Here is a 368-nt window from a genome sequence, read left to right on the forward strand (position 1 = left end):
GGGGAGGCAAGTAAGTCTCTGTTTGCCTAATGAGATCCCTGGAACTAATGGGCTTAGAGAATAATGAAGTTAGTCACATGGGGTAATTGCGGCTACACAATTCGGAGATGAGAACAACATTTAAACAACAATAAGAGCTTATTTCTTCACTCCTTAAAGAGGTGAAACTGCTGTGCCCGAGGACACTGTTGCTGGATGTCCTGTGAGCAGCCCCATTCCCACAGTGGAGTCGAGTATGACCCACACTGGTGCTGCCTGAGACCCATCCTGACATGGTCATTGTTCAGGTTTAGCTGCGCCTGAGTCAGTTAGCCCTTGCACTCAGCCTGCACCCATTGTTTCAGGAGCAAAGCTTTACTCAGTAGGGA

The sequence above is a fragment of the Nestor notabilis genome, unplaced genomic scaffold (assembly GCF_000696875.1).
Source record: "Nestor notabilis isolate BGI_N333 unplaced genomic scaffold, ASM69687v1 scaffold18770, whole genome shotgun sequence".
In the NCBI taxonomy this organism is placed as follows: Eukaryota; Metazoa; Chordata; class Aves; order Psittaciformes; family Psittacidae; genus Nestor; species Nestor notabilis.